Consider the following 27,349-nt stretch of genomic DNA (forward strand, 5'->3'; position numbering starts at 1 on the left):
CTGGTATGTACAGGGACGCCTTAATCCGCTTGACCATCACGACCGGACATAAGGAAGTGATAGCCGAGGCTATATGAACCACTTCCCCGCCGGCACTCGGATGGTAATCTTGGGCATAGCATTTTATCAAATCACCTCATTCTTTGGGGCACACGTGAGGAACACAAATGCAAACAAGCCTGAATGGTCCCCAGGACTATATACAACTGAAAACTCACACCCCAGAAGTGACTCGAACCCATACTCCCACAACTGGTATGTACAGGGACGCCTTAATCTGCTTGACCATCACGACCGGACATAAGGAAGTGATAGCCGAGGCTATATGAACCACTTCCCCGCCGGCACTCGGATGGTAATCTTGGGCATAGCATTTTATCAAATCACCTCATTCTTTGGGGCACACGTGAGGAACACAAATGCAAACAAGCCTGAATGGTCCCCAGGACTATATACAACTGAAAACTCACACCCCAGAAGTGACTCGAACCCATACTCCCACAACTGGTATGTACAGGGACGCCTTAATCCGCTTGACCATCACGACCGGACATAAGGAAGTGATAGCCGAGGCTATATGAACCACTTCCCCGCCGGCACTCGGATGGTAATCTTGGGCATAGCATTTTATCAAATCACCTCATTCTTTGGGGCACACGTGAGGAACACAAATGCAAACAAGCCTGAATGGTCCCCAGGACTATATACAACTGAAAACTCACACCCCAGAAGTGACTCGAACCCATACTCCCACAACTGGTATGTACAGGGACGCCTTAATCCGCTTGACCATCACGACCGGACATAAGGAAGTGATAGCCGAGGCTATATGAACCACTTCCCCGCCGGCACTCGGATGGTAATCTTGGGCATAGCATTTTATCAAATCACCTCATTCTTTGGGGCACACGTGAGGAACACAAATGCAAACAAGCCTGAATGGTCCCCAGGACTATATACAACTGAAAACTCACACCCCAGAAGTGACTCGAACCCATACTCCCACAACTGGTATGTACAGGGACGCCTTAATCCGCTTGACCATCACGACCGGACATAAGGAAGTGATAGCCGAGGCTATATGAACCACTTCCCCGCCGGCACTCGGATGGTAATCTTGGGCATAGCATTTTATCAAATCACCTCATTCTTTGGGGCACACGTGAGGAACACAAATGCAAACAAGCCTGAATGGTCCCCAGGACTATATACAACTGAAAACTCACACCCCAGAAGTGACTCGAACCCATACTCCCACAACTGGTATGTACAGGGACGCCTTAATCCGCTTGACCATCACGACCGGACATAAGGAAGTGATAGCCGAGGCTATATGAACCACTTCCCCGCCGGCACTCGGATGGTAATCTTGGGCATAGCATTTTATCAAATCACCTCATTCTTTGGGGCACACGTGAGGAACACAAATGCAAACAAGCCTGAATGGTCCCCAGGACTATATACAACTGAAAACTCACACCCCAGAAGTGACTCGAACCCATACTCCCACAACTGGTATGTACAGGGACGCCTTAATCCGCTTGACCATCACGACCGGACATAAGGAAGTGATAGCCGAGGCTATATGAACCACTTCCCCGCCGGCACTCGGATGGTAATCTTGGGCATAGCATTTTATCAAATCACCTCATTCTTTGGGGCACACGTGAGGAACACAAATGCAAACAAGCCTGAATGGTCCCCAGGACTATATACAACTGAAAACTCACACCCCAGAAGTGACTCGAACCCATACTCCCACAACTGGTATGTACAGGGACGCCTTAATCCGCTTGACCATCACGACCGGACATAAGGAAGTGATAGCCGAGGCTATATGAACCACTTCCCCGCCGGCACTCGGATGGTAATCTTGGGCATAGCATTTTATCAAATCACCTCATTCTTTGGGGCACACGTGAGGAACACAAATGCAAACAAGCCTGAATGGTCCCCAGGACTATATACAACTGAAAACTCACACCCCAGAAGTGACTCGAACCCATACTCCCACAACTGGTATGTACAGGGACGCCTTAATCCGCTTGACCATCACGACCGGACATAAGGAAGTGACAGCCGAGGCTATATGAACCACTTCCCCGCCGGCACTCGGATGGTAATCTTGGGCATAGCATTTTATCAAATCACCTCATTCTTTGGGGCACACGTGAGGAACACAAATGCAAACAAGCCTGAATGGTCCCCAGGACTATATACAACTGAAAACTCACACCCCAGAAGTGACTCGAACCCATACTCCCACAACTGGTATGTACAGGGACGCCTTAATCCGCTTGACCATCACGACCGGACATAAGGAAGTGATAGCCGAGGCTATATGAACCACTTCCCCGCCGGCACTCGGATGGTAATCTTGGGCATAGCATTTTATCAAATCACCTCATTCTTTGGGGCACACGTGAGGAACACAAATGCAAACAAGCCTGAATGGTCCCCAGGACTATATACAACTGAAAACTCACACCCCAGAAGTGACTCGAACCCATACTCCCACAACTGGTATGTACAGGGACGCCTTAATCCGCTTGACCATCACGACCGGACATAAGGAAGTGATAGCCGAGGCTATATGAACCACTTCCCCGCCGGCACTCGGATGGTAATCTTGGGCATAGCATTTTATCAAATCACCTCATTCTTTGGGGCACACGTGAGGAACACAAATGCAAACAAGCCTGAATGGTCCCCAGGACTATATACAACTGAAAACTCACACCCCAGAAGTGACTCGAACCCATACTCCCACAACTGGTATGTACAGGGACGCCTTAATCCGCTTGACCATCACGACCGGACATAAGGAAGTGATAGCCGAGGCTATATGAACCACTTCCCCGCCGGCACTCGGATGGTAATCTTGGGCATAGCATTTTATCAAATCACCTCATTCTTTGGGGCACACGTGAGGAACACAAATGCAAACAAGCCTGAATGGTCCCCAGGACTATATACAACTGAAAACTCACACCCCAGAAGTGACTCGAACCCATACTCCCACAACTGGTATGTACAGGGACGCCTTAATCCGCTTGACCATCACGACCGGACATAAGGAAGTGATAGCCGAGGCTATATGAACCACTTCCCCGCCGGCACTCGGATGGTAATCTTGGGCATAGCATTTTATCAAATCACCTCATTCTTTGGGGCACACGTGAGGAACACAAATGCAAACAAGCCTGAATGGTCCCCAGGACTATATACAACTGAAAACTCACACCCCAGAAGTGACTCGAACCCATACTCCCACAACTGGTATGTACAGGGACGCCTTAATCCGCTTGACCATCACGACCGGACATAAGGAAGTGATAGCCGAGGCTATATGAACCACTTCCCCGCCGGCACTCGGATGGTAATCTTGGGCATAGCATTTTATCAAATCACCTCATTCTTTGGGGCACACGTGAGGAACACAAATGCAAACAAGCCTGAATGGTCCCCAGGACTATATACAACTGAAAACTCACACCCCAGAAGTGACTCGAACCCATACTCCCACAACTGGTATGTACAGGGACGCCTTAATCCGCTTGACCATCACGACCGGACATAAGGAAGTGATAGCCGAGGCTATATGAACCACTTCCCCGCCGGCACTCGGATGGTAATCTTGGGCATAGCATTTTATCAAATCACCTCATTCTTTGGGGCACACGTGAGGAACACAAATGCAAACAAGCCTGAATGGTCCCCAGGACTATATACAACTGAAAACTCACACCCCAGAAGTGACTCGAACCCATACTCCCACAACTGGTATGTACAGGGACGCCTTAATCCGCTTGACCATCACGACCGGACATAAGGAAGTGATAGCCGAGGCTATATGAACCACTTCCCCGCCGGCACTCGGATGGTAATCTTGGGCATAGCATTTTATCAAATCACCTCATTCTTTGGGGCACACGTGAGGAACACAAATGCAAACAAGCCTGAATGGTCCCCAGGACTATATACAACTGAAAACTCACACCCCAGAAGTGACTCGAACCCATACTCCCACAACTGGTATGTACAGGGACGCCTTAATCCGCTTGACCATCACGACCGGACATAAGGAAGTGATAGCCGAGGCTATATGAACCACTTCCCCGCCGGCACTCGGATGGTAATCTTGGGCATAGCATTTTATCAAATCACCTCATTCTTTGGGGCACACGTGAGGAACACAAATGCAAACAAGCCTGAATGGTCCCCAGGACTATATACAACTGAAAACTCACACCCCAGAAGTGACTCGAACCCATACTCCCACAACTGGTATGTACAGGGACGCCTTAATCCGCTTGACCATCACGACCGGACATAAGGAAGTGATAGCCGAGGCTATATGAACCACTTCCCCGCCGGCACTCGGATGGTAATCTTGGGCATAGCATTTTATCAAATCACCTCATTCTTTGGGGCACACGTGAGGAACACAAATGCAAACAAGCCTGAATGGTCCCCAGGACTATATACAACTGAAAACTCACACCCCAGAAGTGACTCGAACCCATACTCCCACAACTGGTATGTACAGGGACGCCTTAATCCGCTTGACCATCACGACCGGACATAAGGAAGTGATAGCCGAGGCTATATGAACCACTTCCCCGCCGGCACTCGGATGGTAATCTTGGGCATAGCATTTTATCAAATCACCTCATTCTTTGGGGCACACGTGAGGAACACAAATGCAAACAAGCCTGAATGGTCCCCAGGACTATATACAACTGAAAACTCACACCCCAGAAGTGACTCGAACCCATACTCCCACAACTGGTATGTACAGGGACGCCTTAATCCGCTTGACCATCACGACCGGACATAAGGAAGTGATAGCCGAGGCTATATGAACCACTTCCCCGCCGGCACTCGGATGGTAATCTTGGGCATAGCATTTTATCAAATCACCTCATTCTTTGGGGCACACGTGAGGAACACAAATGCAAACAAGCCTGAATGGTCCCCAGGACTATATACAACTGAAAACTCACACCCCAGAAGTGACTCGAACCCATACTCCCACAACTGGTATGTACAGGGACGCCTTAATCTGCTTGACCATCACGACCGGACATAAGGAAGTGATAGCCGAGGCTATATGAACCACTTCCCCGCCGGCACTCGGATGGTAATCTTGGGCATAGCATTTTATCAAATCACCTCATTCTTTGGGGCACACGTGAGGAACACAAATGCAAACAAGCCTGAATGGTCCCCAGGACTATATACAACTGAAAACTCACACCCCAGAAGTGACTCGAACCCATACTCCCACAACTGGTATGTACAGGGACGCCTTAATCCGCTTGACCATCACGACCGGACATAAGGAAGTGATAGCCGAGGCTATATGAACCTCTGGGGTGTGAGTTTTCAGTTGTATATAGTCCTGGGGACCATTCAGGCTTGTTTGCATTTGTGTTCCTCACGTGTGCCCCAAAGAATGAGGTGATTTGATAAAATGCTATGCCCAAGATTACCATCCGAGTGCCGGCGGGGAAGTGGTTCATATAGCCTCGGCTATCACTTCCTTATGTCCGGTCGTGATGGTCAAGCGGATTAAGGCGTCCCTGTACATACCAGTTGTGGGAGTATGGGTTCGAGTCACTTCTGGGGTGTGAGTTTTCAGTTGTATATAGTCCTGGGGACCATTCAGGCTTGTTTGCATTTGTGTTCCTCACGTGTGCCCCAAAGAATGAGGTGATTTGATAAAATGCTATGCCCAAGATTACCATCCGAGTGCCGGCGGGGAAGTGGTTCATATAGCCTCGGCTATCACTTCCTTATGTCCGGTCGTGATGGTCAAGCGGATTAAGGCGTCCCTGTACATACCAGTTGTGGGAGTATGGGTTCGAGTCACTTCTGGGGTGTGAGTTTTCAGTTGTATATAGTCCTGGGGACCATTCAGGCTTGTTTGCATTTGTGTTCCTCACGTGTGCCCCAAAGAATGAGGTGATTTGATAAAATGCTATGCCCAAGATTACCATCCGAGTGCCGGCGGGGAAGTGGTTCATATAGCCTCGGCTATCACTTCCTTATGTCCGGTCGTGATGGTCAAGCGGATTAAGGCGTCCCTGTACATACCAGTTGTGGGAGTATGGGTTCGAGTCACTTCTGGGGTGTGAGTTTTCAGTTGTATATAGTCCTGGGGACCATTCAGGCTTGTTTGCATTTGTGTTCCTCACGTGTGCCCCAAAGAATGAGGTGATTTGATAAAATGCTATGCCCAAGATTACCATCCGAGTGCCGGCGGGGAAGTGGTTCATATAGCCTCGGCTATCACTTCCTTATGTCCGGTCGTGATGGTCAAGCGGATTAAGGCGTCCCTGTACATACCAGTTGTGGGAGTATGGGTTCGAGTCACTTCTGGGGTGTGAGTTTTCAGTTGTATATAGTCCTGGGGACCATTCAGGCTTGTTTGCATTTGTGTTCCTCACGTGTGCCCCAAAGAATGAGGTGATTTGATAAAATGCTATGCCCAAGATTACCATCCGAGTGCCGGCGGGGAAGTGGTTCATATAGCCTCGGCTATCACTTCCTTATGTCCGGTCGTGATGGTCAAGCGGATTAAGGCGTCCCTGTACATACCAGTTGTGGGAGTATGGGTTCGAGTCACTTCTGGGGTGTGAGTTTTCAGTTGTATATAGTCCTGGGGACCATTCAGGCTTGTTTGCATTTGTGTTCCTCACGTGTGCCCCAAAGAATGAGGTGATTTGATAAAATGCTATGCCCAAGATTACCATCCGAGTGCCGGCGGGGAAGTGGTTCATATAGCCTCGGCTATCACTTCCTTATGTCCGGTCGTGATGGTCAAGCGGATTAAGGCGTCCCTGTACATACCAGTTGTGGGAGTATGGGTTCGAGTCACTTCTGGGGTGTGAGTTTTCAGTTGTATATAGTCCTGGGGACCATTCAGGCTTGTTTGCATTTGTGTTCCTCACGTGTGCCCCAAAGAATGAGGTGATTTGATAAAATGCTATGCCCAAGATTACCATCCGAGTGCCGGCGGGGAAGTGGTTCATATAGCCTCGGCTATCACTTCCTTATGTCCGGTCGTGATGGTCAAGCGGATTAAGGCGTCCCTGTACATACCAGTTGTGGGAGTATGGGTTCGAGTCACTTCTGGGGTGTGAGTTTTCAGTTGTATATAGTCCTGGGGACCATTCAGGCTTGTTTGCATTTGTGTTCCTCACGTGTGCCCCAAAGAATGAGGTGATTTGATAAAATGCTATGCCCAAGATTACCATCCGAGTGCCGGCGGGGAAGTGGTTCATATAGCCTCGGCTATCACTTCCTTATGTCCGGTCGTGATGGTCAAGCGGATTAAGGCGTCCCTGTACATACCAGTTGTGGGAGTATGGGTTCGAGTCACTTCTGGGGTGTGAGTTTTCAGTTGTATATAGTCCTGGGGACCATTCAGGCTTGTTTGCATTTGTGTTCCTCACGTGTGCCCCAAAGAATGAGGTGATTTGATAAAATGCTATGCCCAAGATTACCATCCGAGTGCCGGCGGGGAAGTGGTTCATATAGCCTCGGCTATCACTTCCTTATGTCCGGTCGTGATGGTCAAGCGGATTAAGGCGTCCCTGTACATACCAGTTGTGGGAGTATGGGTTCGAGTCACTTCTGGGGTGTGAGTTTTCAGTTGTATATAGTCCTGGGGACCATTCAGGCTTGTTTGCATTTGTGTTCCTCACGTGTGCCCCAAAGAATGAGGTGATTTGATAAAATGCTATGCCCAAGATTACCATCCGAGTGCCGGCGGGGAAGTGGTTCATATAGCCTCGGCTATCACTTCCTTATGTCCGGTCGTGATGGTCAAGCGGATTAAGGCGTCCCTGTACATACCAGTTGTGGGAGTATGGGTTCGAGTCACTTCTGGGGTGTGAGTTTTCAGTTGTATATAGTCCTGGGGACCATTCAGGCTTGTTTGCATTTGTGTTCCTCACGTGTGCCCCAAAGAATGAGGTGATTTGATAAAATGCTATGCCCAAGATTACCATCCGAGTGCCGGCGGGGAAGTGGTTCATATAGCCTCGGCTATCACTTCCTTATGTCCGGTCGTGATGGTCAAGCGGATTAAGGCGTCCCTGTACATACCAGTTGTGGGAGTATGGGTTCGAGTCACTTCTGGGGTGTGAGTTTTCAGTTGTATATAGTCCTGGGGACCATTCAGGCTTGTTTGCATTTGTGTTCCTCACGTGTGCCCCAAAGAATGAGGTGATTTGATAAAATGCTATGCCCAAGATTACCATCCGAGTGCCGGCGGGGAAGTGGTTCATATAGCCTCGGCTATCACTTCCTTATGTCCGGTCGTGATGGTCAAGCGGATTAAGGCGTCCCTGTACATACCAGTTGTGGGAGTATGGGTTCGAGTCACTTCTGGGGTGTGAGTTTTCAGTTGTATATAGTCCTGGGGACCATTCAGGCTTGTTTGCATTTGTGTTCCTCACGTGTGCCCCAAAGAATGAGGTGATTTGATAAAATGCTATGCCCAAGATTACCATCCGAGTGCCGGCGGGGAAGTGGTTCATATAGCCTCGGCTATCACTTCCTTATGTCCGGTCGTGATGGTCAAGCGGATTAAGGCGTCCCTGTACATACCAGTTGTGGGAGTATGGGTTCGAGTCACTTCTGGGGTGTGAGTTTTCAGTTGTATATAGTCCTGGGGACCATTCAGGCTTGTTTGCATTTGTGTTCCTCACGTGTGCCCCAAAGAATGAGGTGATTTGATAAAATGCTATGCCCAAGATTACCATCCGAGTGCCGGCGGGGAAGTGGTTCATATAGCCTCGGCTATCACTTCCTTATGTCCGGTCGTGATGGTCAAGCGGATTAAGGCGTCCCTGTACATACCAGTTGTGGGAGTATGGGGTCGAGTCACTTCTGGGGTGTGAGTTTTCAGTTATATATATATATATATATATATATATATATATATATATATATATATATATATATATATATATATATATATATATATGTCTCCTGGTGGGAAAGTGTTCTAAAGTTGTATACTTCACTCTCGTGTTTAGGAGAGTTGTGCCTTATATATATATATATATATATATATATATATATATATATATATATATATATATATATATATATATATATATATATATATATATATATATATTTATATATATATATATATATATATATATATAAATTGCAGTACATTAAGGATACAGGTTCACCCTAGCAAGTGCTACTTGGAACTTTTTGCTCCAAATAGAAGAATCTAAAACAACATCTACAATTATTCACTGATAGTCACAGGGCAGCAACCCACTAGCATTGCTAGTGCAGGCTAGTAGATTAGCAGACTCATTTCATTAGTCCCCGACCAGGCTTCCTGGTTGCTTGACTGGTCAACCAGGCTGTTGGACGCGAGTGCACTCTGGCCTGCCAGGGGTACGGTTGTTTCGTCCGGTCCCAGCAGGTGTTGTCAACCCAGTGTGATGTGTGGACCTGGGTGTAGGTGCTGACGTGGCTTGCGTCCCGTGTCTGCCATGGGGCCCCTGGGGCCGTGACGGTCTGCAGTATGGAGCGGCGCCTGTGCCCCCCCCGTGTCACCAGGCCAGGCAGGACTCAATTGGCCTGGATTTTTCCGGGAATGCTTTCTACCACGCAGTATAGGTGGTTTTACTAGAGACGGTGGGTCAGTGACCCTCTCTGATCGTTGTGGTACCACGACGTATGTGACAGTTCATGGAATGCCCTTCGAGTTCCCTGAGGACTTTCTCCGTCGGTACTTTGCCCGTTTTGGGCGGGGACCTTCATGTGAGGATTAATGCCGTTCCTACCGGGAGGTGGAAGGGGGTCCCGGACCCCATAGTCTCTGTCTATCTTCATCTGTTTTGATTCTCCTCATAATTTTTGCATCATCAGCAAGCATTGAGAGGAATGAGTCTATGCCCTCTGGAAGGTCGTTTACATATACTAGAAACAGGATGGGTCTGAGTACAGAACCCTGTGGATCCCTGCTGGTGACATCTCGCCACTCTGATGCCTCCCCCTCACCGTTACTCGCTGTTTCCTATTGCTTAGATACTCCTTTATCCACGGGAGCACCTTACCTTTTGCACCTGCCTGCTGCTCCAACTTTTATAACAACCTTTTGTGAGGTACTGTGTCAAAGGCTTTCTGACAGTCTAAGAAAATGCAGTCTGCCCACCCTCCTCTTTCCTGCCTTATTTGTGTTGATTGGTCATAGAATTCTATTAGGCCTGTGAGGCAAGATTTACCATCTCTGAATCCATGCTAGTGGTGTTTTACAATGCTGATTCCCTCCAGATGCAGTACGAGCCTTTTTTTCACAATGTTCTCCATCACCTTGCATGGTATACGAGTTAGGGAAACTTGCCTGTATCTCCTTGTTCTCACGAAGGCTCTTAGCTGCCGCTTTGAGCTCGGGCGACAATATGGTGCTTCTGTAGTTGCCTCGATTCTTTCCTCCTTCTGCAATAAGGAGAAACGCAAGGCAACCTCTGAAGAGACAACTAACATAACACCTGTACCCCCTATTAGACTATTTTACAGGAACTTCTTTTCCACAGCTCATAAAACGGAGGAAAGGGTTCTGAAAGATATTGTTAATTAATAGAAACGTTATCCCTATAGACAAAAATCAGAAGATACAATCGACGATTTACTATAAAACCAAGAAAACGGCCAAACTACTCATGAGAAACTCTCCAGACACAAAGCAGAACGCTTTAAAAGAGACCAATGTCGTCTATGCCTTCAAATGCCCACTTGGGGACTGTAAGCCTCAAAGAATTCAGTATATAGGCAAGACAACAACATCTCTTTCCAGGCGATTAACGATGCATAAGCAACAGGGCTCCAATAAGGAACATATAATCTCTTCCCACAATCAGACCATCACCAGAGAAGTCTTAACAAAAAACACGGAAATCATCGATAGATACAGCGATAGCAAGCGGCTTGATATTTACGAGGCACTACACATTAAGAAGTCAACACCAGCAATCAACAGCCAATTAATGCACAACTATATTCTACCCACTTCAAGACTCCTCACCAATATAGAAGCATCAAGAAATATGGGCCAATAGGCCCTTTGCAGTCACTTCCATTCTTCCCTTTAACTTACAAAATATTATACCCATTGTTTCGTGTTCTGTCTTGTGCTGAAAGTTTGTTTTCACCTCATCCAGAACTGTTGTAACATATCACCTAACCCAAATGCAGGTATAAAATCAAAGGTGTTTAAACTCTGTTTAGTGTCTGCAAGTTATAGTTGTGTGTGTGTAAACTAAAGTCTTTGGAAATGTAATAAGTTATTACGAAACGCGTTCAAGTGTCGTGTCAGACTAGAAATAAAAATGAATTTTGGAGAATTGATTTTTCAATTACCATCAACAGTGAAAAGAAATATAAGAAATATTGAGAAAATTCGTGTTACAATTATTAATCTTACTTTTTCGGTCATATTTAATAATATATGTCTACAGGAAAGACTGCTACCAAAATATACTAATATATATATATATATATATATATATATATATATATATATATATATATATATATATATATATATATATATATATATATTAGTATATTTTGGTAGCAATCTTTCCTGTAGACATATATGGGTGAAAACCTGTCCACAATAGGCCGCTGGCTCCTCCTAGTTAAACAGGACGTTAAAACTAATAAAGGGTAACCGACGGGTTCTCACAATCAAATATTTATATTTGATGTGGCGCTATGAATTGGAATTCGAATTCCCAAGAACAGCCGCCTTATCAAGATTACATCAACATTTAATCGTAATATGCAGAAATATGGTGGAATAATATGGTTGAAGGGTTGACATCAAAGACTGTTTTCTATAACATAACAATTTATTAATAACAAGAGACTAACTACTACATTACCGAGTTTACGTTACGTTAATGTCCATCCAGTGGCACGATAACAACCAGCTACATAGCAACCCTTGCTGTGAGGCTGCATACTGAACTAACCTGAACACTGGTGTGCCCACTGATGACGCAATATACACAAGGGAGCCGGTCGGCCGAGCGGACAGCACGCTGGGCTTGTGGGCTTGTGATCCTGTGGTCCCGGGTTCGATCCCAGGCGCCGGCGAGAAACAATGGGCAGAGTTTCTTTCACCCTATGCCCCTGTTACCTAGCAGTAAAATAGGTACCTGGGTGTTAGTCAGCTGTCACGGGCTGCTTCCTGGGGGTGGAGGCCTGGTCGAGGACCGGGCCGCGGGGACACTAAAGCCCCGAAATCATCTCAAGATAACCTCAAGATATTGCAAATCAAAGAAAAATATCACAGACTAAGTTACACCACAGCGAATGGTTACGTTATTGTCCATCAAGTGGCATTTGCAACACAGCTATTCAACAGCCCCTCGAGAAGTGACAGCAGGCTCCATCTTGCTGACACTTCGGGCTGACAACATGAACTAACTGAACAAATGAAGGATATCCACTGAAGACACAAGCATGCAATCAATAGTGTCTCGGTTTCCCTGACAGCTACTATAATAACAAGCTTAGGGGTCCTCCCGCCCCCCAGGAGAGACCCACGTAACTAGGCGGGTAGTCCAACAGTGACTCCCCCTATCACAACCCAGAGTGAACACTCTTTGCAACTCCCTACAAGAAGTTGCACTATAAATAGTAACAAAGACAGGCAAGGCAGGATTCTGGGACACAGCTTCACAAATCCCTTGCTTAATCTACTTTCGTCACCAGACGACAACCAAAAGAAATTGCCTTAAGTGATTAATTACGTTAATTGACTGATCGCAGCAGTCAGCAACAAAGTACTACGGTAATCACAAACAATTGTCACACACTAGACAACAACATGATGATACTCTACGTTAATCATTAACACTTGCTCTCTTGTTAACAATAACTCAAACTTATATTACATCACACTTGACTCCTAGCAAGTATTCAGTGAGTAATCCTCAATTAAGTTCAAACGGACCACTAATTACATCCCCATTGAGTTACGTTAACTAAGCCTACCCTTACTTGGTAGCTTCTCAACAGTCTGTGTCAAAAAATTACTAGTGAGTGTTAATTACCCTAATTAACTCCAAGCAATTAATTAACTGTCACCTGGACCGATAATTAATCATCCATAAATACGTCTCACTCCGCACTGCCTAAGCAGGTCTCATCAAACACTGTGAATTCACGGGAAAGGAGTTAATTACCCCTAATTAACAAGAGTGCCATTAATCCACTGTCCTCAGACAGGATATGATTAATACAACGATTTATGCTAGCTCCATGACCTCGCTTTACCGAGTCATCTGAGCCCTCCAGACGTTAATTACTCAACTAATTAACATGAGCTACTAATTGCTATACCCCAGAAAGGTAATTAGTCTCGAGCAAATTACGTTAACACAAATACTGGCAGACTCTGACAGATCCTCTCCCACTACGTGAATTCATGATGAGAAGGCTAATTACATAATTAGCTAGAGTGGTCAATTAGTTGTCACACGGACAATTAATTGCTCCCGAGACGTATCTCACTCAAGTTCTCTCATAACAGCCCTCACTCACCCCACAATAAGTGTGCACTCCTTATCCAGTTAATTCCCCAATTATTAACTCACTGAATCCTTAAGTCCTCGACACAACTTAAAGAAACAAAGTAACCCCAGTGTTACATAGGTCACACTACAATGGCATGCAACAACACAAATGCACTGCCCACATGCGGTTGCGGCTACTGCAACTCGTTAATTACTGTGCCCACACAATAATGACACACGGTTGTGCAACAACAAGAGTATACCAATATTACTGCCCCCCTTTATCTTGCAACCGTTGCAAAGGACTACTGTGAACACACACTTACCTCAACAATGCAATCAACCAATCAACTGCCTGCTCTCAATAAGTACTGTGAATTCCCCTGAATAATCCTAGAGGTCCCTTAAACCCTCAACACAGCTCCCAATGCAGCAATATCGTATAAACTGATAACAACACTGCACAAACCTGCAACATAATGATGCAGTCAGCATGCCCCACATGCTAATGACATCATTAGGCAATCAGTCAGCAATCACATCTACTGACTCACCACACAACACAGTACATAAAACATGCAAATGAACACAGAAATGGCATTCACATAATCAATGAAAATTATATCATCAGGTAAATGTAACTAAGTACACAGACCTCAGGGTACCCACTGACATCCCTGCAACCTGGCCTGCCTACCTCTAATGATACAATTTATATGCGGTACTCTATGGCATTAATCAAGTCTGAACGATTATATAGAATCGACAGGCTGGATCACTTATATGGTAAATCTCTACACTGACCGGTTACATACTGGAGTCAGTCTACACACACATATATATATATAACTACAGTGTGGTCGTGTACAACATCTATCTCCAGGTACCGCCCTACCAGTCACCTGGACGTGCCACTGACAGCTGTCTCTCAGCTGCTTCCCTAGCCTGGCAGTGCTATGGGACAACACAGCTTTACCGTGAATTTCCACTAATACTGAGACACTGTTACACTGACTATTGTACTCACGTTTTCCTCTCCTTTCACTTATTTCCCAGGTCACTACCTCTCTAGCTGTCAACACTTAGCTTGCTCCTTGTGCATCGACAAGATGTGGCAATAGGCTGTCCCGGGAAAGTGGCCAAGTGGCCCAAGGGGGTGGCCAAGGCATGTGGCCACCGCGAGGCCCACAGCGCCCCTCCTGAGCTGAGAGGGGGGGGGGGGTAGCCGGCGCGTGGGCTGTCGGGTGGGGTAGCCGGCGAAAGGGCAGGTAGGTTGGCCGAGCCGGGCCGGGCCGAGCGGCCGGGCGGCCTGGGGGTGGCCCCCGGGCATACACATGTGGATGGGGAATCACCAACAACTCCAGCAAACCAGAGCCTGCCTTGCTCTACACTGGTGTGACAATGGCCGGCGGCGTCCCCACACTGACGCCGCCTGGCGGAATTCAAAGTCCGACAGGGGCCTGTAATCTCACCACAATTACACCAGAAGGCCCTGCCTGTATTCTGCCAATTGTCCATCATCACTAGACAGGTTATTTGAACCACCTGTTACACCATGAGGCTCTGCCAGTTGCCTCATGGGTGCCCACTGTCTCTGAGGCTATTTTACTGGTCCTTCCGTACCTCATCGGCCCCAAATTTCACGAAAATTGGGCCTAGACACAACCCGAGATGGCAGGAGTGCCATCCCTGCTGGACAACACGGTAACGTCCGCGATTAACCAGGGGGTGGAGGGGGAAAACTTCCCCCCTCCACCTAACTACGTCCTCGTTCACTTGCTACCCTGATCAAACTGACGATTTCGCGGGCTAAGGAAACTCAAAATGCCCATACCTCCTCCCCTACTTTGTCTTGATCAATCAGCAGGAAGCCGGCACTGTTCCCTCGTGCCGCTATCAATCACAGCTGTTCGCGCCTAACACAGCTCGGAGCAGACATGCCTACCCCAATCACAGGCCTCACTCACCCTCAGGCGTCCCGTGACGTCAGAAGGAGGGGGAGGCCTAAGACAGTGGCGCACTGTCTCACATGGTGGGGGGAGGGCAACGTTCACCCCACTCTCCCTCCACCTCTTGCGGTTTTAGTCAAGTACCTCACATACCACTTCACTCTCACCTCCTCGTCCTATTTCACAGAAACAGGAAAATTTCTGTAATTCTCTCTACAGAGCAATCACAGACCTCTACCCAGTCCCAAACAACAGTCCTTAACATAAGCTTTCATTCAACACCCTACAAGTATATGTTAGTTTGAAAGCTTCAGTTTCTACAGTCCCTAGAGCGACTAGCCTAATCTAGAAACTAGGAAAACTAGCTGAGGGAATCTAGATTCCCTCACAATATATATTATATATTGTGAGGCAATATATATTACATATATATATATATATATATATATATATATATATATATATATATATATATATATATATATATATATATATATATATATGCGCACTACATCCAGGGTTCCTGCCCGCCATCTGAGGAGCTGGAGGAACTCGACAACCTATGATAACCTATGATAACCATCTTTGTAACCCATATGTAACTCCTTTTTTGTAACAAAGTTCAAATAAAGTAAATATATATGTGTACATACAAAAGAATGGGGGTGGTAGGAGAAGATAATATTAGTGTTCAGTGAGAAACCACAAGGTCTCCTCTGAATACTTTTTATTTTCTTCTCCGAGGCTATGGGTCCCCACATTGGCACCAGAGGTGGTACCCTCACAAACTTTTATATATATATATATATATATATATATATATATATATATATATATATATATATATATATATATATATATATATATATATATATATTATTAAATATGACCGAAAAAGTAAGATTAATAATTCTAACACGAATTTTCTCAATCTTTCGTACATTACGCTTCACTGTTGGAGGTAAATCAAAAATCACTTCTCCAAAATTCATTTTTATTTCTAGTCTGACGCGACACGGGCGCGTTTCGTATAACTTATTACATTTTCAAAGACTTCACAAATACACAACTGATTAGAACTTGCGTTTCTCTGATTTTATATCTACATTTGAGTGAGGTGGGAAGGGTGATGTGGCATTAACACAAGACAGAACAATAGGGGATATTAATAGGGTATTAAAAGTATCAACACAAGACAGAACAGAAACAATGGGTATTGAATAGAAGTGTTTGTAGAAAGCCTATTGGTCCATATTTCTTGATGCTTCTATATTGGAGCGGAGTCTTGAGGTGGGTAGAATATAGTTGTGCAATAATTGGCTGTTGATTGCTGGTGTTGACTTCTTGATGTGTAGTGCCTCGCAAACGTCAAGCCGCCTGCTATCGCTGTATCTATCGATGATTTCTGTGTTGTTTACTAGGATTTCTCTGGCGATGGTTTGGTTATGGGAAGAGATTATATGTTCCTTAATGGAGCCCTGTTGCTTATGCATCGTTAAACGCCTAGAAAGAGATGTTGTTGTCTTGCCTATATACTGGGTTTTTTGGAGCTTACAGTCCCCAAGTGGGCATTTGAAGGCATAGACGACGTTAGTCTCTTTTAAAGCGTTCTGTTTTGTGTCTGGAGAGTTTCTCATGAGTAGGCTGGCCGTTTTTCTGGTTTTATAGTAAATCGTCAGTTGTATCCTCTGATTTTTGTCTGTAGGGATAACATTTCTATTAACAATATCTTTCAGGACCCTTTCCTCCGTTTTATGAGCTGTGGAAAAGAAGTTCCTGTAAAATAGTCTAATAGGGGGTATAGGTGTTGTGTTAGTTGTCTCTTCGGAGTTTGCATGGCTTTTCACTTTCCTTCTTATGATGTCTTCGATGAAACCATTGGAGAAGCCGTTATTGACTAGGACCTGCCTTACCCTACAGAGTTCTTCGTCGACTTGCTTCCATTCTGAGCTGTGGCTGAGAGCACGGTCGACGTATGCGTTAACAACACTCCTCTTGTACCTGTCAGGGCAGTCGCTGTTGGCATTTAGGCACATTCCTATGTTTGTTTCCTTAGTGTAGACTGCAGTGTGGAAACCTCCGCCCTTTTCCATGACTGTTACATCTAGAAAAGGCAGCTTCCCATCCTTTTCCGTCTCGTAAGTGAAACGCAGCACGGAACTCTGCTCAAATGCCTCCTTCAGCTCCTGCAGATGTCTGACATCAGGTACCTGTGTAAAAATGTCGTCAACATACCTGCAGTATATGGCCGGTTTCAAGTTCATGTCGACTAAGACTTTTTGCTCGATGGTACCCATGTAGAAGTTTGCAAACAGGACACCTAGGGGAGAACCCATGGCGACCCCATCTACTTGCTTATACAGACTTATACAAATGTGTGACGACATTTTTACACAGGTACCTGATGTCAGACATCTGCAGGAGCTGAAGGAGGCATTTGAGCAGAGTTCCGTGCTGCGTTTCACTTACGAGACGGAAAAGGATGGGAAGCTGCCTTTTCTAGATGTAACAGCCATAGAAAAGGGCGGAGGTTTCCACACTGCAGTCTACACTAAGGAAACAAACATAGGAATGTGCCTAAATGCCAACAGCGACTGCCCTGACAGGTACAAGAGGAGTGTTGTTAACGCATACGTCGACCGTGCTCTCAGCCACAGCTCAGAATGGAAGCAAGTCGACGAAGAACTCTGTAGGGTAAGGCAGGTCCTAGTCAATAACGGCTTCTCCAATGGTTTCATCGAAGACATCATAAGAAGGAAAGTGAAAAGCCATGCAACCTCCGAAGAGACAACTAACACAACACCTATACCCCCTATTAGACTATTTTACAGGAACTTCTTTTCCACAGCTCATAAAACGGAGGAAAGGGTCCTGAAAGATATTGTTAATAGAAACGTTATCCCTACAGACAAAAATCAGAGGATACAACTGACGATTTACTATAAAACCAGAAAAACGGCCAGCCTACTCATGAGAAACTCTCCAGACACAAAACAGAACGCTTTAAAAGAGACTAACGTCGTCTATGCCTTCAAATGCCCACTTGGGGACTGTAAGCTCCAAAAAACCCAGTATATAGGCAAGACAACAACATCTCTTTCTAGGCGTTTAACGATGCATAAGCAACAGGGCTCCATTAAGGAACATATAATCTCTTCCCATAACCAAACCATCGCCAGAGAAATCCTAGTAAACAACACAGAAATCATCGATAGATACAGCGATAGCAGGCGGCTTGACGTTTGCGAGGCACTACACATCAAGAAGTCAACACCAGCAATCAACAGCCAATTATTGCACAACTATATTCTACCCACCTCAAGACTCCGCTCCAATATAGAAGCATCAAGAAATATGGACCAATAGGCTTTCTACAAACACTTCTATTCAATACCCATTGTTTCTGTTCTGTCTTGTGTTGATACTTTTAATACCCTATTAATATCCCCTATTGTTCTGTCTTGTGTTAATGCCACATCACCCTTCCCACCTCACTCAAATGTAGATATAAAATCAGAGAAACGCAAGTTCTAATCAGTTGTGTATTTGTGAAGTGTTTGAAAATGTAATAAGTTTTACGAAACGCGCCCGTGTCGCGTCAGACTAGAAATAAAAATGAATTTTGGAGAAGTGATTTTTGATTTACCTCCAACAGTGAAGCGTAATGTACGAAAGATTGAGAAAATTCGTGTTAGAATTATTAATCTTACTTTTTCGGTCATATTTAATAATATATGTCTACAGGAAAGACTGCTACCAAAATATACTAATATATATATATATATATATATATATATATATATATATATATATATATATATATATATATATATATATATATATATATATATATGCAACAATGATCACAAAAACACTGATCCAAGTATGCAGAATAACCACATATGAAAAATAGAAAATGCTTAACGCGTTTTCGGCTAATTCGCCTTCATCAGAGCAAAGTAGATTCTACTTTGCTCTGATGAAGGCGAATTAGCCGAAAACGCGTTAAGCATTTTCTATTTTTCATATGTGGTTATTCTGCATATATATATATATATATATATATATATATATATATATATATATATATATATATATATATATATATATATATATATATATATATATATATATATATATATATATACATATATATATATATATATATATATATATATATATATATATATATATATATATGTATATATATATATATATATATATATATATATATATATATATATATATAAGTAATAATACTTATTATTAAATAAACATACTGAAAAAATACCTTGGATAGCACGATGTGTTCATGTTAGTGTATACAACATTTGGCAGTCGTTCGTATCCGCCATCCTCCAACTTATTTTTAACCTGGCCACTTTACTTAACGTAACATAATCTAACCTAACTTAACACAACCAAGTCTAACAGAGATTAACCTGAGAAAATAAATCCTAAGCTATGAATATTTATGGCAGTAGGCGCTGCCACAGACGTAAGCACTGGACACCGTGCTTTCGTACACAAACACAGGCCGTGATTCTTTGACAAGTAATAATAGTTATAACAATAACATAATTGTCATTTAAAAATTTGCAATGGCCATATTTTTCATTCTGAAGAAAACTTAAAAGACCTCTTGAAAGAGACATAAGAACTCTGTGTTACTTTTTCCTTCCTGTTTAAATTATAAAAATATTTCAATAAATATTAAGCAGTTGCCAATTACTTATATACTCACCTAGTTGTGTTTGCGGGGTTTGAGCTCTGGCTCTTTGATCCTACCTCTCAACAGTCAATCAACTGATGTACGGATTCCTCAGCTTACTGGGCTCTGGCATATCTACATTTGAAATGTGTATGGTGTAAACTTCCACCACATCACTTCCTAGTGTATTCTATTTTCTAACTACACTGACACTGAAAAAGTTCTGTCTGATGTCTCTGTGGCTCATTTGGGTACTCAGCTTCCATCTGTGTCACCTTGTGCGTGCATCCCCCGTGTTATATCCTATATAAACATTGGAAAAGCACTTAATAATGTAGTAACACTTTAACAATTTAAACGAACAATCTGCAATTAATTAATACCTAAAGAGTTTGTAAAATTTAAAAAAAAATATTGAGAAAAATTGGGTAATATTATTATGTACATATTTATTACAAAGAAATATTGTTTTTTGTAGGACATCATCCGGATTTATGAAGCTAAAATAGTTTTTTTTTTTGAGCCAAAATACAAACGGCTGAATTCAGCAATAATATGTGGAAGGACAAGTTGGTAGTCAGTATACTACTATATAATTACTCTACTTACGTACGCTAAGTAGGTACGAACTCGTGACTATTGACGATCGTCTCAGTAGGTACTTTATAAACAGGAGGATGGGTTGTATTTTCAGTGGTGTTTTCTTATGAGAAAAACATAAGATGAATGTAATTGACATCATCTTTTCAGTGAGTGTGACAATCACTTGTACTGGTGGATACACCGACGGCCTCACTACTTTACAGGGAAGGCGTTCAGTCCCTTATGGTCCAAGCAGGTCACGATTCCTTCACTCCTTCCTTGGATCCCTTCCAAGAGCTACATGGTCATAATAGTATACTGCTTTCTCTTCATAATAACTTTACCTTACCAACTATCAATGTAAACTATGTGTGTGTGAGCTGTAGATAACAAGAGAAACGTTCTCGAACGAATTTTACTTAAGCAGCATTATTTTCTCAAATTAAATTTAGGATTCTCAGGGCAAGTAAGACAATAACATTGTTAATGCAGTAATCGGTTTATTAAATACCGAAAATACAATATATTTATTCTATTTACATAAAGTTATTGAACTTTGATATATAATTATGTAAATGTCTTTTATACATGAAAACAGTATGAATATTTGGTACTGAAAAAAAAATATTACTGAGGCGAGGAGCAGCACTGGGTGAGGATCTCCCCCAGCTGGGTGAGGTTCTCCCCCAGCAGGGTGAGGTTCTCCCCCAGCAGGGTGAGGTTCTCCCCCAGAAGAGTGAGGTTCTCCCCCAGCAGGGTGAGGTTCTCCCCCAGCAGGGTGAGGAAGGTGTTACTGAGGCGAGGAGCAGCAGTGGGCGAGGTTCTCCACCAGCAGGGTGAGGAAGGTGTTACTGAGGCGAGGAGCAGCAGTGGGTGAGGTTCTCCCCCAGCAGGGTGAGGAAGGTGTTACTGAGGCGAGGAGCAGCAGTGGGCGAGGTTCTCCACCAGCAGGGTGAGGAAGGTGTTACTGAGGCGAGGAGCAGCAGTGGGCGAGGTTCTCCCCCAGCAGGGTGAGGAAGGTGTTACTGAGGCGAGGAGCAGCAGTGGGCGAGGTTCTCCACCAGCAGGGTGAGGAAGGTGTTACTGAGGCCAGGAGCAGCAGTGGGCGAGGTTCTCCACCAGCAGGGTGAGGAAGGTGTTACTGAGGCGAGGAGCAGCAGTGGGCGAGGTTCTCCCCCAGCAGGGTGAGGAAGGTGTTACTGAGGCGAGGAGCAGCAGTGGGCGAGGTTCTCCCCCAGCAGGGTGAGGAAGGTGTTACTGAGGCGAGGAGCAGCAGTGGGCGAGGTTCTCCACCAGCAGGGTGAGGAAGGCGACGCAGGAGCCCACCAGCAACATGTAGAAGGCTCCCTGCAGATGGTTGAGGCTCAACACCATCTGGTGCCCGTCATCCTGCAAGTTAACAATAAATGATAAATTAGGAGTTGAAAGAACATCTAATACAACGATTTTTCAATATATATCATGACACTTTGACAACATTAGATGAAAATTACCTGAATTGCATCTCCGAGAATAGAATTAGTGTCCGATTTTAGAGCTTTTCTCATTTCCCTTATTTTTTTGGCCATTACGTCTTCAGTCCAAGAGGTAATTACTCCGGCAGCATCGAGACGAGTCATCAGTTGATTGAATCGTTGGTGAAAAGGTGCACCTTTTCTATCAGGCAGAAATAAACAAATGCAAATGCCAAGATTATATATTAAAATGTATCAAACTGAACTGCAACTATAATTTTATTCAGGCGACTCAAAATTTAACTGCAGTGAAAAAATCGACTATAATTCCTCTTCAGTGAAAGCGTTCTTTAAATAAAATGACGTTTAGCAGTATCATTAAGCAAAATTCAGGCCCTTGCCTCCCAATACTACAAGGAACTCTATAACATAATTTTTATGGTAATCCTCTTTACACTGTGTTTCTTTATACTTTAGATAGCTTCCGATATCTTCAACGTCGAGACATTCTATGAAACATGTTATATGGATAAAAAAATATGGATATCAGCATCGATTTACATGTATCTATTTTTTTTCTCAAAATTTGTCTTCTCGTTTTATACTAGAGTCATGATTTATTTAAAGAGTAAAGCCTATAAAATTTCAAGAGTACACTTCCTGAAGATGTCAGGGATTACACTTGTCCACATATTTATTTAATAATTTCATTGTATATGTTGTTGCATATATAAAAAAATCTAGAGAGAAACTTGCTGGCAATATTTAAACCATAAATAAATACAATGTCATTGTATTTCTGAATAATTTTTTGTTTATATGAATAGATTTTGTAATTCTAAGTAGATTTATGGGGAATATCATGACAAATGGAAATATGCAGCGAAAGTGCTTAAAGGTTTCAAATAATAAGTTGTCAATAACATTAATGGAAATAATCAGTGCTGGATAATTAGTAAGCATCACAGTATATATCACACCGTCTATATATATATATATATATATATATATATATATATATATATATATATATATATATATATATATATATATATATATATATATATATACATATATATAATATATATATATATATATATATATATATATATATATATATATATATATATATATATATATATATATATATATATATATATATATATATATATATATATATATATTGTGACGATAATCTCCTTCAAGAGATTGAGCCTGCTCTTCCCTCCAAAAATACGTTGTTACAAATATATAAAACTACTATGGAAGAAATGTCCAACAACGACAACAACATCTCCAAGGTTTGCCAGAGAGCAAAACGTATGCAGCCAGGAACACCTGCTCAGCCTCAAACCGCCAAACTACCTGTCTTGTTGCCGGCTCCTCGCTGATTGGCTGCCGGTCTAGCTGCAACTGCACTCACCCACCATACTACTTGATGTCTGGGGCCGCCACAACCTCAGTCTTCAGAATATTCAGTGCTTTCATACGGTTAACACGTCTTCCTAGTAGACTGAGCTTTGGCTTACGTGTACTAAGAGAGGTGATAGCTTAAAGCCAATATTCCTGCACCTCTCATTTTATTGTATATTGCACAGCTTGTTATTGCTCACTTGTCTTAACGTAACTTTTCATTTTGTCATTTAATTCTTCTTATTATTTTGATTGATTGATTTTATTATACGAATTTGTATGTCCATTTTATTCATGTTTTGTTTATTTAACGTAATTAAAATTTCATTGTTAAAATTTACTTGTGTTTTGTGTGTCTTCTCCTTACCTTACCACAGACGAAGTTCCAGATTTTCTATTTTTTTTTATTCTATGTGACGAGGCCATACCCCTAGCTTTGAACAGCCGAACACCAATGCGTTACCGTCACAAAATATATATATATATATATATATATATATATATATATATATATATATATATATATATATATATATATATATATATATATATATATATATTATTCTAGTTGTGTGGGTTGGTGGTGTTGTCATGTTGATCCTTCTATAAGGACAACCCAACCCACAACTCGGTAGAGTGCTTATACCTCACTAGGAGACCTCACTAGGTGCTTCTGGCTCTTGGAGAGGGGCTCAACGTCACACGTTTAGGGGATGCGGCTCCAACACTTAGCCTCATTGTCACGTGCACACACCCACTCGAGCCGCTGTGTCTCCCCACTCTCTCTTTATGTGAGATGATCTCTTCAATCCACTTTGACTTACTAGTTTTCCGTCCTACCATGTCCACAGCAGTCGTTCTTGATTCTTTCTCTCTCTCCTTCTTTATTACATCTTGGGAAGCCTCACTAGGACAAGGTCAAACACCAGCAAATTTGAATACATTTACTGGACCAAGCACATACACAATACATACACACATATAATAATAATGAATCCTACACTCTATACTATTTCAGTCGGGTTGCACTCCAACACCATCACAACTCTATCATCTGCTTATCAAGTGGTATCTTATCTCCTGGTTCACCACCTGATATTATCAACCTCCTCAAGTAGATCAAGTCTTATAATACAATGTTGCACTATCAGCAAGGGAATATATATATATATATATATATATATATATATATATATATATATATATATATATATATATATATATATATATATATATATATATGCAAACAAGCCTGAATGGTCCCCAGGACTATATACAACTGAAAACTCACACCCCAGAAGTGACTCGAACCCATACTCCCACAACTGGTATGTACAGGGACGCCTTAATCCACTTGACCATCACGACCGGACATAAGGAAGTGATAGCCGAGGCTATATGAACCACTTCCCCGCCGGCACTCGGATGGTAATCTTGGGCATAGCATTTTATCAAATCACCTCATTCTTTGGGGCACACGTGAGGAACACAAATGCAAACAAGCCTGAATGGTCCCCAGGACTATATACAACTGAAAACTCACACCCCAGAAGTGACTCGAACCCATACTCCCACAACTGGTATGTACAGGGACGCCTTAATCCACTTGACCATCACGACCGGACATAAGGAAGTGATAGCCGAGGCTATATGAACCACTTTCCTCACGTGTGCCCCAAAGAATGAGGTGATTTGATAAAATGCTATGCCCAAGATTACCATCCGAGTGCCGGCGGGGAAGTGGTTCATATAGCCTCGGCTATCACTTCCTTATGTCCGGTCGTGATGGTCAAGTGGATTAAGGCGTCCCTGTACATACCAGTTGTGGGAGTATGGGTTCGAGTCACTTCTGGGGTGTGAGTTTTCAGTTGTATATAGTCCTGGGGACCATTCAGGCTTGTTTGCATTTGTGTTCCTCACGTGTGCCCCAAAGAATGAGGTGATTTGATAAAATGCTATGCCCAAGATTACCATCCGAGTGCCGGCGGGGAAGTGGTTCATATAGCCTCGGCTATCACTTCCTTATGTCCGGTCGTGATGGTCAAGTGGATTAAGGCGTCCCTGTACATACCAGTTGTGGGAGTATGGGTTCGAGTCACTTCTGGGGTGTGAGTTTTCAGTTATATATATATATATATATATATATATATAAACATGTTCAAGGAAAATCAGCATATGAATGCAATAACATATATCAGTATAAATGTTCCTTGATACACAACAATGATCAATCGATCACTCTATCAGTCCTAGAACACATACATCTGTAGGTAATCCAGCCTACGACTGTAACTCTAAACTTCAGTATAAACACCTTGGTACAAAAAAATGCCAAACTATCACTCGCCTTTCACTGCATCTTACACGCTAAAGACAAACACTCTATCAACTCCCTACAAGTGATCATTTTGAATTTCCCTTCCACATCTGGAAGTTCACTACCCTGATATCTTCAGGTTCTTCCGGGTTTAACTACCAGGATCCTCTGCAGCTCCTCCAGGCTGCTACCATGAACTTTTCCTTGAGCCACTACGGTGCTTCACCCTTCTGCTAGGTTCCTCCACAGCTCTCGTGGCTGCTACACCATGAAGTTCCCTCGAGCAACTATGGTGCTTCACCACCTCTACAGAAGCACGTGACACTCCTCTTCACTGCTTCTCCTCACAGCTCGAGGTCCTCTCCTCCACTACCTTGGAGTCTCACCAACTACTCGCTCTGTGCTGGCTTCGAAGTTCTCAGCAACTTCTTCCCCAAAGACAAACCAGCAACCCATCGACACTCCAATAAAAATGTTTCCCCTTTAACACATAAACAAAAATAATCACACAATATGTTTGCCTCAAACCTCTATCTGTCCTCTACATACTGTGAGAGTGGACTTTCCCGTTGGGCGGGTCCATGCTCCACCTCGCCCGGCGGACCTCCACACTCTCCTCCGCCGCACCTCAGTCAGTTGGCTTCAAGCGGTCGACGGGAGAGGACGCGCTGCTCGTCCCTCCAGCTGTCTCTCTCATCTCCGTCCTCCTATTTAGGCTTCCTGCCTTACCAAAACATTTCAAACTCATCAATAAACATTCCTACTGTCGCTGGGCACACGACCAACTACAAGCAATCACTATGAACTGGCTTAAATCGTGCTTACCACAGATTGTCTCGTCGAGGGTGCTCCTCCCTCTGACGGAGCCTGGTTAGGGCGCTTCCACAGCCCACGAAAATGTCTCTGGGCGGCTTAATAAACACTCCTTGCAGTCCAGAACTTGAGATCACACGTCCCCAGCTCAATTCCACAGCTGGGACGTCTGCACACTTCTCTTCTCTTGGAGATATATCACTAGGGGTTCCTATCAGACGGGAGCTCAATGGAGCGCGGCTTTCCCCCTGCGATGTCTGGCCTCAAGTGAGGTCAAAGCCCTCCAGAAGCAAGCGTCACGCCTCCAGCAAAATATCCACATCTCCTAACCAGTCATTTATCTATTTCCTTATTTACTGCCCATAATCTCAAATTGTTCATTAAATCCAACAAACTATTTTACATCTGTGTTATCACCTCTATTTTTCCTATACTTTCTAGTTAGGTCAGGCTTGTTGAATAACTCTCAAGGGGGAGACTCGTTTCTCCTGTAGGCTGAGATCACAACAATATATATATATATATATATATATATATATATATAT

General features: G+C 43.5%; 1 long non-coding RNA gene across 1 annotated transcript in view; it reads right to left on the reverse strand.

Annotated features, from left to right (window-relative positions):
• Window positions 1-22,306: 22,306 nt before the first annotated feature.
• The window catches only part of LOC138365937 (uncharacterized), a 30,045-nt gene continuing 25,002 nt past the window's right edge, over window positions 22,307-27,349 (reverse strand). The window contains exon 3 of the long non-coding RNA XR_011229081.1: window positions 22,307-22,463. This is a non-coding gene — a long non-coding RNA (uncharacterized lncRNA). The remainder of the gene's footprint in view (window positions 22,464-27,349) is intronic.

This window comes from Procambarus clarkii, chromosome 18 (genome assembly GCF_040958095.1).
Source record: "Procambarus clarkii isolate CNS0578487 chromosome 18, FALCON_Pclarkii_2.0, whole genome shotgun sequence".
NCBI classification, from domain to species: domain Eukaryota; kingdom Metazoa; phylum Arthropoda; class Malacostraca; order Decapoda; family Cambaridae; genus Procambarus; species Procambarus clarkii.